The sequence below is a fragment of the Myotis nattereri genome (genome assembly GCF_964212035.1).
Source record: "Myotis nattereri genome assembly, chromosome: 6".
Taxonomy (NCBI): Eukaryota; Metazoa; Chordata; class Mammalia; order Chiroptera; family Vespertilionidae; genus Myotis; species Myotis nattereri.
In genome coordinates this window covers 97905690-97919398 of record NC_138081.1, presented here as the reverse complement: position 1 = coordinate 97919398, position 13709 = coordinate 97905690, and positions in this window count along the sequence as shown.

The following is a 13709-nucleotide window of genomic DNA, read 5'->3' as shown; positions in this document are numbered from 1 at the left end:
AAGTTCAGCTTGGCCCCAGGTGCCGGAGGAGGGCTCTGCGCTCTGTTTGAAATTGTTTGCAAGATAAGATCTGCATTGTTGAAGCCAAGAGCCTGCTTTCTGTAACATGTCAACCGTAGGAAAATATTAGAAAGCCTGTCAGAGAAGAAAGCCATAAGAGTCCTAGGACCTGCCATTTATTTATTTTTTATTAGAATTGAACTAAATTAGTGGTCAGCTTCACAAAACTAGAAAACGCCGTCACCCACTCCTTATTTTCCCTCCTTCGGAGTCAAAAGGAGGCCTCAGATCCGGGGAGGAAACCCTCCCGCTAATTAAGCCTCACAGCTTGCTCCATCTGGGCCTCGTCTGCGCAGCAGCCAGAAGCTTCCATGGCCCAGCAGTTCCGCCGCGTCGCTCGGGAGCCGCATGCACCGTGCGCTAGGAGAAGCCTCCAGTGATTCCAGCCGTCAAGCGCCTCTGATCCCCAGATTTGTGCAAAGGAGATTTGCAAAGCTTGTCGTCTTCCCTCCTAATTTAATTCAAGCTGCACTTGTAATAAAGAGGTAAGCGCGTGCCCTGGCCTCCCGCGAAGGCTGGCATGAGCCTCTGTGCCACACAGATCCTCCTGGGGGCTGAGAGTCAAGTCCTAAAATTATCCCTGGGACTGTGTCAAGCCCTCCACCCCCTGCACCCCGGGCCAGCGCCAAACCCGGCCTCAGTGCCACGTCTCCCTTCTAGCTATGCCTCGGTTTCCCTCGCCCCACGTCCTCTGCCCAGGGCCACGGCGGGCCGGACACAGCTTCCTCAGCCTCTCCTCGTCCCCTCTCCCTCCCACACATCACAGTGAGAAAAGAGCCCTCGGATCGTAGTGTTAGAAAGGCCAGTCTCTAAAATGGCAAATGCTGGGGGAATGACGGGGCTGCTGAAGAACCGCAGAGACATCCAGCCGGGGCCCTCGGTGACATGTTGGTGGAGACCGGGCAACCATTTCAGAGACTTCCCACGGGTCTGACCGGCATTCTCTGTAACTGGAGGTCCTGGGGCACCTTCTCTGTCCCTGGGGTGTGCTGCCCTCGCTCATGGAGGGGCGTCCAGGCCCAATCTCTGACCTTTGACCAAGGAACCCCTCCCCTCCCCTCCACGGCTTCCCCCTTGGGCTTCAGGCTTCTCACTCTGACCTTCCGTTTGCCACCATGGCCCCTAATGGAGCAGCGCCCGGTTGAAGGCTTGGGGACGTATCCTATTGCCCCTCCTCTCACGCCAGACGCGTCCCCACCAGGCCATCCGCCACGCAACGTGCAGGCGCTTCCCTGCAAACCCCGGCGGTGCCCGTGCCTCTGGAAGGGTGCGGGGTGGGGGCCTCTGGTGGGGGCCCAGCCGGCCCAGCCAGGCGAGCCAGCGATGAGAAGCTCTGGCTCTGCCGTGATGTTGGGCAGACGACTTGATCCCAGCAATCCTGTCCCAGCTGCAAAATGGGGCTACTGCTTACACCCACTGCACAGGGCTCCTGCGCGCATGACATTCGGCAGTGAGCTTGAGGCCCCGACTCTGCCTGGAGTTTAGCGACTGCTCAGTGAGCATTGGCTATGATGGTTGGCGTCCCTGTACCACTTTGAGAAGGCCTACTCTGCGCCGGGCACATTGTGGGGCAGCAGGAATACAAAGTGAGTCACTGTCCCTGGCAAAGAAGGCAAGTCCACCGCAAAGGACAGAGCAGCGGAAGGTCCTTTGACGGCACGGCACGTTCAGTCCCCGGGAATGCGGCGGAGGCAGCGGCGCCCCAGGCAGCGCAGGGCGGGTGTCCCAGGGGAAACATGCTCCTGCTCATGCGGCACCTGCTCGGGTGCATGTGGCTGTCCTGCCCGAGCACGAACCGCGGTTCAGCAACTGCGCTCATGCAGAGAGCGGCCCCCGCTCCCCAGCGGCCCTTCGGCCTCAGGAGGAAGGAGCGTCCAGGAGGCTGCCTCTATGGACACCCCCCGCCCTCCACGCACCCCCCCCCCCCACCCCCAGCCTCAAGCTAGGCCTCCAGAGGAGGCTTCCCCGAGGAACAGGGGAATGACCCCGAAGGCCGCCCGGCCCAGGCCTGACAAACATCCTCTCAGTGTGCCCCCAACAGCCCCGCGAGCCCTCGGGCTTTGCACCAAAGCCTGGCTCCAGCGATTGCTGGTTCTGCAGCTTCGGGCAAGTGCGGTGACCTCTCCCTGCCTCTGTTTCTCCATCTTCCAATGAGGATACTTGTTGCCACCACCTCCTCCTGCTCCCCCGCCCCCTCCCCGGGTTGGTGAGAGGAGCCTGTGAGTCCATGCCCGCAAACCCTCGGGGCAGGCCCTGTTGGTGTTATGCCACCTCGGGGCCTGCGTTTCCCACCATCTGCAGAAGGTGCTGGCGGAGGAGCAAAGCCTGCGAGTGGTTCCCCAGAGACACTTCCTCTTCTTCCCGGCCACCAGCTGTCCTTCATGTCCCCCCTCTCAGAGCCCAGGCGTGGCCACGTGCCTGGATTCTCGTCCGTAGAATAGGAGCCAAGTGATGCGCCTCCTTCCAGGCCCCGCCCAGAAGAGCCTCCGGGGTCCTCCGCCATCCTGCTCCAGGGGCCAAGGGAATGGGGACTTGTTGAGGAGGTGGGTCCCTGAAGGCCTGCCGGGAACAGGTCACTTTGCAGACCTCTTCTACTAAGAAACACGCTTCCATTGCATTTGAACTAGTCTGCATTCGGCTAGCTGACTAGCCAACCCTTACCCGTGCGACTCAAATGCACGAGCTCAATGAAGGATCAATTTTGTAGTGAACTGTCGGAGCTATAGGGGGTCCACCCAGTGCATCTCCCCTTTCTCCTCCTCCTCTCCTTAACACTCTCCTGTTCGGTGTGAAATCTAGCGTGACCCTGGTGCAGTGAATGCCTCCACCTCACCTGCAGGCAGGGAGCCCAACTCCGGGCCCTCCTGACGCCACCTGACAATCCTGCTTCCACTCCCACTGACACTCCAGCAAAACAGTGTCTCTCTCTCTCTCTCTCTCTCTCTCTCTCTCTCTCTCTCTCTCTCTATCTCTCTCTCTCTCTAACATATTTTTATTGATTTCAGAGAGGAAGGGAAAGGGAGAGAGAGAGAGAAACATCAATGATGAGCAAGAATCATTGGTTGGCTGCCTCCTGCACACCCCAACCACTGCGCCACGCCAGCTTTCTCTCTTTTGTAATGAGCTTGCTGGACTGAGAGGACGGAGTTGTTTTAAGGACACCTGGGCAGCGTGCTAATGTCCCGATGGAGAAGCCAGCACCAGCAGAGCAGCTTCAAGGTGGAAGGGCCTCTCGGACGCCCGCCGCCGTCGAAGGCCTGCATTTGCTAATGTCTGATTCCTATTTCGAAATCACGTTGGCCAGCGAGCCTCCTTTTGGGTGAAACTGATTAGAGCTGGTTTCCCTTTATTGGGAACTTCACCCCTTCCCCTAGTTCCCTGGGGCCGCTGGCTCCTCACAGGCCCTCCTCTGCCAGCACCTGCCCCAGAAGCCATAATCCCATGATTTAAACTATTAAAATGTCTTTTTGTTTTGTTTTGTTAATCCTCACCCGAGGACATTTTCCCACTGATTTTTAGAGAGAGTGGAAAGGAGGGGGAGAGACACACAGAGAGAAACGTGGATGTGAGAGAGACACAGCCATTGGTTGCCTCCCTCACACGCCCCAGCCAGAGCCTGGGATGGAGCTGCAACCGACGTACGTGCCCCTGACCAGCATCGAACCAGGGACCCTTCAGTCCAAGGGCCAATGCTCTCTCCACTGAGCCACCCGGCCAGGGCTTAACATTTCTTAAACAACCAGTGACAGTAACAGGCATGGCTTCCAGGGAGGGAGAAGGGTGTGAGCCACCACAGGTGGTCTGGGCTGATAACACTCACTTGCAGGGAGGGGCCTGGCTGCATGTGCTCGAGAAAGATCCACGCAAACACACTCCCTAGGACGGCCCCCCTGCTTTTCACTGCACCTGTGGGGGCTGGCGGGGAGTCCCGGGAACGCGCCAGCCTGGCCTGCAGATTATTTCAAACTGGAATCTAGGAAAGCCCCCCAAACTCAGGGAGAGGTTCTACTCCTGTTCCTTAGAGTTTCAGTGCAAAGACCTGCTTCAGGGGGGAGCCTTGGCACAGGCACCTCACGCACATCCGCCCAGGCAGTCAGGGGGCCCCCAGCGTGCGTCCCAGATACCCCGGGCCTGGTTTCTGAGCTGCCCAGCAAGGGGCGGCCTGCCAGGTGAGCGCCCCGCTTCCTCAACCGCCTGTAAACCGCCCCTCCTCACTTCTGAACTCTAAGTCCCTGTCCCCGCTTTTTTCTCCTTTGCCCAAAATGTCATACGCCTCTCTCCCAACGTTGCCTCACCGCCTCGGGAATTTTCCGTGCGGGCGTGAATTCAAAACGCAAAGGTATTGCAGCTTTATTTTGTCCCAGTCACCTGCTGCGCGTTGCTTAAATTCTCCGACCAGACCACAGGGGCAACAGGGCCCTTCCCCAGCCCCAGGGCGCTGCGCTTTTATCCTCACAGGCTTCTGAAGGTCATGATGAACTTGGGGGCTGGGAGAGCACGCTTGCTCTAGCTCATGTGGCTGTGTAATGGACTTCATCCATGATCACTCTTGGGTATGTTTTTCATTTAAAGCAACAGAGTTACAACCCCCGAGGTTTGCACGTGGGCGGTCACACCGTAAACTGCTGTTCACAGGTGTACAGCCCACCCTCCCGGGTCCCTTCAGCCTTCTGGCCACGTAGGCGATCCAGTACCCGCCAGGCCTTGGTGGAAATGTTCCAGAAAACTCTCGTCCACTTGTTCTGTCTCAGAAAATACCAGCATTACAAGGCTTTATCTTTGAACTTTCATTTAAAATTCTCATGGAAATGGACAATTTCTTAAAGGCTCTAAATGCTTTGCTGTCGTTTTCTTTCATCTGGTGAACGCCAGGCTGGCCATGAGGCATGCGAGTTTCCTCTCCCAGATTCTTTCCCGCTCTGAGCTCATGAGCCCCGTGCAGCCACCACGCTCAGGGGAGCAGGCCATTCTAGCTCGATGCATTTCTATCTTTGCCCCTGGTTGCTGGGACTTGCTCTGCCCCCCCCCCACCTCCCGCCCCTCCAAAATCGAGTGAGGGGAGGTCGGACTCCATGGAGAGCCCATAGGAATGGAATTTTACACAGTGGAGCTGGTGCTGGGGGGAGGGGAGAGTCAAGGGTTACTGTTTCGCCTCGGCAGGACTTCTGTTAGGGACGAGGAGAAGGTTCTGGAGATGGAATGTGGTGAGGGTTACACAACCTGGTGAATGACGTGAACGCCCCTGAGTCCTACCCTTCACACTGGTGAAAACGGCAAGCCGCACGCGTGTCCCAGCACAGCACCCAGCTCTCGCTCCCGCTCCCTGCCCTGTATGTCTGTGCGCGTCACCAACACAGACGCCCCCTCCCGCGGATCGCAGCAACGGCGGAGAATGGAGCAGCCGGAGAATGCGGAGTGCAGAGCAATTCCGTTCCTTCAAAAACGTACAAGACGGAACAAAGCACACACAGCCTTCGCCAGCGGTCTTTGGGAAGCCACTCTGTTTGCTCATGCGCAGAGGACAGCCAAGCCGCCTGGCATTGGGGAGAACAAGATGAATGGCCCCCTGGAGACCCTGGGGTTCGTGTGTGCGAGTTTCCATCACCTTTTGTCCCCTTCCTGATTCACATGCAGATGAAGCCAGAGCAGCTCCTCGCTAAATGCTGGGCTTTCTCACTCCAGTTTGGAAGGTGGAAGGAGCAGCTAAATATTTATGAGGCTTTTTCCCCGGGTTTAGGATGCACCCTTGTTGGAGGTGGAGGGATTGCGTTAATGAATGCGTGCCTGCACACCCAGCGCAGAAACCCGGCCAAGGGGGAAAGGCACACAGAGAGCTTTGTGGGCACGGCGCTCACCGAACAGTTCCCAGGGGCAGGAAGAAAAGAGGGGGGTGGGGGGAAGCAAGATGTAAAATCTGTTGCCAGGAGAGAAGAAAGTGTACAGCTCAACACAAAAGCAAGAACAAAGTTTCATCTTTGCTTTCTGGAGTTGCAAATGCAACTGTTGTTCCAGCCGGTACAAATGTGAAATGAAACATGGGGCTGGGCACCGAGCACTGGCCACCCGGCTCTCCCCAGGGAGGAGGGACCCAGGCAGGCTCCATGCTGCTGATGAATCATTTTTTTTAAAATATATTTTATTGAATTTTTACAGAGAGGAAGGGAGAGGGATAGTTAGAAACATTGATGAGAGAGAAACATCGATCAGCTGCCTCCTGCACACTCCCTACTGGGTATGTGCCCGCAACCCAGGCACATGCCCTTGACCGGAATCGAACCTGGGACCTTTCAGTCTGCAGGCCGATGCTCTATCCACTGAGCCACACCAGTTAGGGCGATGAGTCCTTCTTTAGGACACAAAGAACAGACCGAGGTCCTTCCAGCAGCGCCTCACACATGTGCCTTCGACAGAGACTTTTCAGGTATGAATCCACGACTCGCTTGTTGGGGGTTGGATTGCACTCCTGTCTCTCCCCGTCTTTTCCGTGTCTCGTGGACACTGCTTGCAGTAGGCTGGCTAAGAAGTGAATCTGCCCTAAATTTGTTGCCTGGAGTTATACCTAGTTATGGCTTGGGGTGTAAATCATCTTTAATGACAGGCCATCTTTGGGATATTTTAACAGACAGAATAATATATTCACACACTAGCCGTGAAATGCAGACATGTCACCCCACCAAAATCCATCTTTCCAACCCTGACCATGTCCCTCAACTCCCTTCCTGGTTCCCGTGAACACAGAACGCGGGGCCGTGGGTCAGGGCCCGCGAGGGAAGGAGGCGGGCTCTGCAGGGATCTTCCTGTCCATGTGGCAGGACAGTGGGGTGGAAATTGTACTTGAGAAAAGATCCCCCCTCGTTTACAGGTTGTAATATACAAAGAGATTAAGGCTGTGTTTGTAAGTTTGGCAGATTCTTGCTGGATTCAAGAAATCCGGGAGCTGGCTTGCCTCACCTGTGTTCACAGGGCACAAAAGAGATGCAGGGGCCCCGCCTCAGACCCCACACAGCCCGACGTGCCGCTCCAGCTGAAGTGGGGAGAACAATGTCCGTGGGAGAAGCAGGCAAACCCGTGGAGAATTCCTGTGAGTTCACTTGAGCCAAACTGACAGCAGTTTGCCAAGAAGCAACAATCTCTAGGGTTTGAGAAAAAGCTCCTGAGAATGGCCGCTTTACAGCTTATTTTATACACTAGAGGCCTGGTGCACGAATTCATGCACGGGTGGGGTCCTGGCTGGCTGGGGGGAGGGGCTGCGGGTGGTAGGCGGGCTGGCCTCATCCCTGATTGGGGTGGCGGGGGGGGGGGGTGGTCAGAGGCAGGGCTGGCCAGGGGAGGGGCCCGCCGGTCCCACCCCCTGGTCAAACTTCCGGTTGAACTCTCAGTCGAACTCCCGGTTGAGGGGACAATTTGCATATTAGCCTTTTATTATATAGGATTAGCATCAAAGGAGGGACGTAAGGAAGGAGGGGTACAGGGAATCCATTGGTGGAGGATTAAGGAGGTGGGAGGCAGCAAAGTGGGGAAACCTCTGAGGTTGGCTGAAGGGTAAAAGGGAGAGACACACACTTCTTTTACAAGGAGGGGTCCAGAATGGCCAAGAGTTAACATTTACAGCACATACAGATAGTATTGGGGGAACAAGATAACAATTAGGGGGCCCACCCGGTGTGGCTCAGTGGCTGAGCATCGACCTATGAACCAGGAGGTCACGGTTCGATTCCTGGTCAGAGCACATGCCCAGGTTGTGGTCAGGGCTCCATCCCCAGTGTGGGGTGTGTAGGAGGCAGCTGATCCATGATTCTCTCTCATCATTGATGTTTCTCTCTCTCGCCCCCTCTCCCTTCCTCCCTGAAATCAATAAGAATGTATTTTTTTTTAAAAGGTAATAATCAGGGGTTCTGTGCCCCGAGCGTGTGTTCTCTTAGATGCACGAAGGCCACCGACAGGCTCACTCAGGGTCCGGGCTGACCTTTGTCAAGGAGGCTGCAGGTCTAGCACATGACTACCTGCCATGACCCGCTCTCCGTGAGGCATGCTTTGGCTCAGCCCACCCTGTGTGGTTACCTTCTGCCTCTGAGTCTGTCAGGCCCCCACGCGGGCCTCCCTGAGCTTGTCCTGCTCAGTGCGTGGCCTCTCTTTCACCCACAGCCGAAAAGAAGCCTCCCTCCAGCATCTCTTCAAACACACCGAGGGCTTCCCGACATGTTTTTGTGACACACTGACAATTAGTTGTCGGTTGTTACTATTATTTCTTTTTTTTACATTAGAATAAAATACAGAACCGACTCTCCTAACTCCCTCCCCCCCCCCCCCGCCCCCCGCCCCGCAATAAAATCTGTTCACTTGATTCTTAGTTATTGGAAGTCCCGTTAATAACTGACTAGAGTCTGTTCGTGTAGCTGTGGTTAACATGTGAGCACCGCATACGCTTAGCTTACAAACAGAGTGCCTCCACATCGGTTTCATCAGTGACAAGCAGACACAGTGCTCACACGGAACTTCTTGAGTCCCTCGCCTGCCGCGCTGACAAAGCATTGTCTGAGCTCAGCACTATTCCCGGGCCGTTTCTTACTGACTTGCCTGTGTGAGCGGGCACTTGTCCAGATAGAAGTGGAAAGAAACTGTATCTACGTGTTGAAAGAAAAATGTAGTGGAGGGTTCACCAAGTTGTCTCAAATTCTCCCAGAAATAAATTATATATATATTGCTTGGAAGATTTTTCAGAAGGGCATTTTGTACAAAACTTGGGAAATCAGTGTGTGTTGTCAGTAAATGGTTTTGTGTTTTATTGTTTAAAGTATTACAAATAGTAGCACATGTCTCTTTTCCCCCATTGACCTCCCCCCTGCCCCCCCAACCCCCCTGTACATGGTTTTAAATGAAGGTTGCATGGCTTTGATAGAAAAATTAAATGCACGTGAATTATGTCATCAATTCGTGCATAAATGAGTATACATAAGCAGCACTATTACCCCTAGTGATGGTGATCGCTCAAGCCCAGTGTATGCCCCGGGCTTCGAGCTGCTGGAGGCGCTGTGGGCGGCGTGGCATGGTTCTACGTCGGCCTCGGGTCGGGGAGCCCCCTCGTCCTGCTCATCCTGTGCTTGGACAGGGGACAGGAAACAGGAGAACTGGCTGTTTACAACACCACACGGCAGCCCATGACTTGCATGGAGCAAGTTGAGGGTCTTTGAGAAGGATTTTCCTCACTGGTAAAAGTCACTTCTTAAACTTCGTATTAATTACAAGTCTTAAAGAACGTGCATTTATTTGGGGAGGATGGCTTCATTAAGTTCTGACTGAAATTATTGTAGTGGATTCACTTTGGCAGAGGGGGGGAAATCTGTATTTTAAAACACAGAATACACTAAAGGAGGAAAAGTTCAGGTCTTTGAAACAAAGAGGAATGTACGAGAATGCACTAGAATGCACTAGAATGTACTAGAAGAGGGCACCCTGGGAAACTGAGGCACGTTTTTGCAGTTGCCTGGAGACTAGACATTAAGGAGGCCTCTAGCAGGGTCGAGAAAGCTGAGGACTAACTTTGTATCATGTAGAAGTTTGTTTCTAAATATAAAAACTATTTTTTATCTACAAAATTGAAAAATATGTCTCCATGATATAATCCACTTTTAAATCGAGGAAACACACATCCTCATCCACTGATGATAATACTATAAATTTGATGATACATAACAAAAGATTTAGAAATGTGTGAGCCTTTGGGCTGTACTTTCCATTCTGAACATTCATTTTGTATAAATAATATGAGATGGACAAAGACATAGCAATACTATTATTTCTCGTATGGAAGACTCAGGAGAAGATGTTAATTTTGTTATTATTATTGCCGAGCTATGTTTTCTATACTAAAAATTAATTAATTATGTAATATGAAATCAGCAATAAATTTGTTAAGAAGCAAGTTGGGGTGTGGTCAGCGCAGCCCGTTAGTGGCTGTTGCCTGAGAGGCCCTCCCGGACGGCGAGCTCTTCTGGGGTCGGAGAGGCACTCAGCCCCCAGCCCCATGGAGCCCGGCTGCCAATGCTGACGCGCTGCCTCTCTGGACAGTGACACAAACATGCAACTCGTCAGTGAAATGGTCACGTTTCAAAAAGTGCAGACAAACTTGGAAAAGTTAATTAACTCAAATATATGTACTTCTGAAAGTGGTTTATAATTTCTCATTTGCTTCTTAAAATGCCACTAAATAAGTACACACGACATACAGGCAGCAGCTGGCGTTCCCGCTCCCCAAGCCCTGGCGGTCTCCTTCTCTCCGACCTCGGCTTTTCCTGGTGCAACTTCACTCCCGCCGAGTTTCGTGCACATAGACAAGCGTGGCAGAACCGATCTTTTCTCAAACCAGAACTGATCGAAATTTGCATTGAAACAGCAAGGAAGAAATAGAAATGTCTGTAGGAAGTGTGAACTCAGAACTGAACTATTAAAAACAGCAGTTTAGCGCTCCGTCTCATTTTCATGCGGGGTCAGCTCCTGGTCTGATGTTTGTTTCTCAAACATTCTCAAATATTTGATCCTGAACCTTCACCCAACTCACAGCAAAGCGTAAAAATGCTGCCTGCTCCGGAATGTCTGCACTGAGCTCTCACACACAGCCGGCCGTTCTCCTGGCAACACGGGCTGTGGGCACAGCTTGGGATGTTTTTCCAACCCAACACTCTCCTCGTCCCACCCGGCAACACCCTTTTCACAGCTGAGCCTGAATCCAAATTGAATGGAAAAGTTTTCTGGCTAAACACCAGCTTCAGCTCGTCCCTGACCTGTCTTCCCCATTCTCTGACAGGCTGTGCGTGCCCCGACTCGTCTGAAAATAGCCAGTGTGCAAACAGGGCGGGATTGGTCCAAGAAGTGTTCGCACAAGAAATAAACGCCTTGTTTCGTCTATATAGACAAACAACCGGTCAACTCGATGGGAAAAAAAGAGCAAACATTTTCTTTTTAATATTTGATGAGTGGGCTTACTCAATTGCATGGGTTTTTCTTTTATATGAATTAGCTAAGGAGTTATCTACATAACTGAACCTTAAACCTGCATTTCCACCATCTGAGGGGAAACTCCCACTGAGCAATGTGTTCTGGGTTGTGACCCCACAACTATAATCACCATCTCAGCACACGGGTAAGTGCCGCTGAAGTGCAGTCACACACGTGCTGATGGGAAGGACGCCAAGAGTGTGTGGCCAGGGGCGGCCCAAGGGCCCTCGGCCTCTGTGTCCTTCCCTGACCCCCACCAGGACGGCAGCTTCACCTTTGACTGTTTTTTAATGTTGAATTTCCAGAAACAACAACAATAAAAATATAACGTGAAAGCCAGGGATCCGGCCTAGCCTCTGATCTCACCCCTGTACAGAATTACACACGGACGGGAGCGCCAGAGCAGATCAAACGTGGAAGCTGCCAACCTTGGCCCCTCGCCGGCAAGGAATGTGTGTGACCTTTTCCAAGAGTGGCTGCAATGCAGCTGGTGGCCGCCGCCCGCTCACCGGCCCACTGTCCGCCATGCATGGCTCCGGGGAGCGATGGAGCGCCCGCTCCTGGGTCTCTGGGTTGTCAAAAAACCAGTAGTGACATCAGAGAGAAAAGGGGGAACGAGACTTAAGGAATCCTCAATTTTAAGCGTAGCTCACCTGTAAAATCTGTCGGTCTTCCGAAACTGTGTGAACGGACTTGTTTGCATAAATCTGATTCCACCAAAGGCTCCTAAACGGTGGACTAATCACAGGATCTAACTGGGGAGCTCCCCCGACTGAGTCTGCCTGGTGATCTGCTTTTCTTTTATGTGTCGTCTCGCCTTTCCCGTCTCACTGGGTATCAAAACCAAGAGAGACGACGTACGCGCTTATTGATATTTTATCGGCTCTCAAGATAATGAAAAACATGCTATCACAGTTGGGTCTACAGAAAACCAATGTTCCGGCAGGCAATAGAAGCACAGATCATCATGGGCAGCAAGACCTGGAAATGCTGTTTAAAACTCATCCTAAGAGCAACAGGTACTTTGCTGAATTCAGTTTCCATTGACATGATCTCCAGGCCCATGCCGCCCCTCGCTGCTGGTCTGACAGTAGGGAAGCCACCTGTCGTATCTGAACCTCAGTCTTGTTGTCTAAAATGAGGGCTAAGGATGCGTGTCCGGTCTGCTTCTAAGGCTGTCACAGCCATCAAAGGAGGTAGGGGATGCGAAACTTTATTAATGACACAGATACTGTCCTAAGAGCATGGCATCACTACGCCAATGACTCAATATAGGATTTGGGGCGACCCTTCGACGTGCCTCAGTTCTTCTCACGTGAGAGAGGGCTCTCATGGATTCATGGGGATAGAAGGGTGACATTGAGGAAAGAGAATTAGCTATGGCTCCTTTTTTTTTTTTTTTTTTTAAGGAACATAAACTCAACTGGAAATAGTTTAAGCAAAAAAGCAAAAAAGAAGTGTTTCTTGAAAGTCTCCAGTAACCATGGCAAAACAGCAGCTGAGCCTCAAATACCACTGGCGCCAGGACGCTGAATGCTAAGGAGACCTGCTCCCTTCTCACTGCAGAGGCTGTTATTCCCTCAGACTTCCTTCACGGGGCTGGACACTCAGCCCCCGGCAGCACCGCTCACGATTTTGCTACAAGAAGGAAAAGCTTGACTAAAGTTGCCCCCCTCTCACCCTGAAGCCTGACACGGTTGCAAAGTCCCGGGATGGAGTCTAGCAGACTCAGGCCGGGTCAGGGGTCCTGATGGCAGTGGAACAGGTAGCCCTCTCTCAGGCCAGAAGGTGGGAGCGAGAGAGAAGCGGTTTCCCCCGAGAAGAGAGAGGGCGTCCCCAGGAACGAGGACAGGTCCGAGGCAGCGGGAGCAATAAATGCTCACGCAGAAGCGGAGAGGGCTGGCCCAGCCGTGGCCTTCCTGCCCCTCCTGGGAGCGTCTGTCACATGGACAAACAAACCCCTCCTGCTTCATGGCCGATGGGAGGACAAGCCACAGCATATACAGAGAGGTGCCTTCCAAGTTCAAAGAGCCGCCATGAGAGGTAGACCAGTTACCCTCAGTCTCTGCATTGAGGCCGCCACCTCAATGGTTCCGGTTTGTAATCTTATAAAAGTGCAGAACCCAGGGTTACAGCCACCTTCTAAGCTGTTTCGTTAGGGACCCGCATTATTTCAGAGGGTTTATTTCCCATAGTGAACATTTTATTCATCTCCTGTTAAATCATGCATGCGATTGACTTGGGGCCATTGTGGACATTTTTTCAATTAGAAAAATGCAAATTACAAAATGCATTATTTATAAGGTACACATAGCCGACGATGTCTGAGGGGGTCACGTGAAGAAACAGCAGGAGAATAACGCCGACACAGACGCTTTCCTGTCGCACCCGTTTCCATTGCTCCCCCTCCTTCTAGGGCTCTGGACCCGTTTTCTCTGGGGTGGCTCTTGTCTGTGAGGGAACCTGGTTCTGTGTGAGGGGGGCCTGGCATCCCAGGCTTCAGTCAGTCACAGCAGCGTCACCCGGACCCACCTCTGCACTGGCTCGGTGGGTGCTGCCTACCTGGGGCGCACGTCTCCCCACCCACTGGTGGGCCGTGTCCATCCTGTCCCTTAAGACTGGGTTGAACGTATGGCTCTAGACACCCAACCTCC